We start from the raw sequence: 559 nt of genomic DNA on the forward strand, positions 1-559 counted from the left end.
CATTCAGCTTTTACTCACTGTAAAAATCACAGGCTCTGTTTCCAGTGTTTCTCGCCTGACCATGCAAGGAATCACTGTCCAAAGGAAGGGAAGGATGCTGCCTCAGTCAACCAGCAGTCAAACTAAATGATCTACGTGTGAGGGAGGAACACGTAGATCTTGAGAGTGAATCTCCCATTTCTAATTTTGATGACGTAATGGATTATGATTCTTTGTGTCAGATGTTTAGTGACGTATCTTCAGACAAAACGGTCATCTTTCAGGGTGTACAAAGAGTGCCAAAAGCTGATAGCTTGTTTTACACATCTGTTTCACTTGAGAACGATATCACCTTTAAAGCTTTAATCGACAGTGGATCGATGGCGTGTACTATCAGCCAATCCGCTGAAGAAAGTTTGCTGAAGAGAAACACAGATATTACAAGTCAGTCACAAGATATTGTCATTGTTGGCTGCGGTGGTCACCATGTTACCCCTACAGCAATCTATGATCTTACAGCTACAGTGTATGGCTGCTCCATGATAATTCCTGCTTTAGTTGTGCCTGGGCAGACCGAAGA

Source organism: Puntigrus tetrazona, unplaced genomic scaffold, assembly GCF_018831695.1.
Source record: "Puntigrus tetrazona isolate hp1 unplaced genomic scaffold, ASM1883169v1 S000000003, whole genome shotgun sequence".
Taxonomy (NCBI): Eukaryota; Metazoa; Chordata; class Actinopteri; order Cypriniformes; family Cyprinidae; genus Puntigrus; species Puntigrus tetrazona.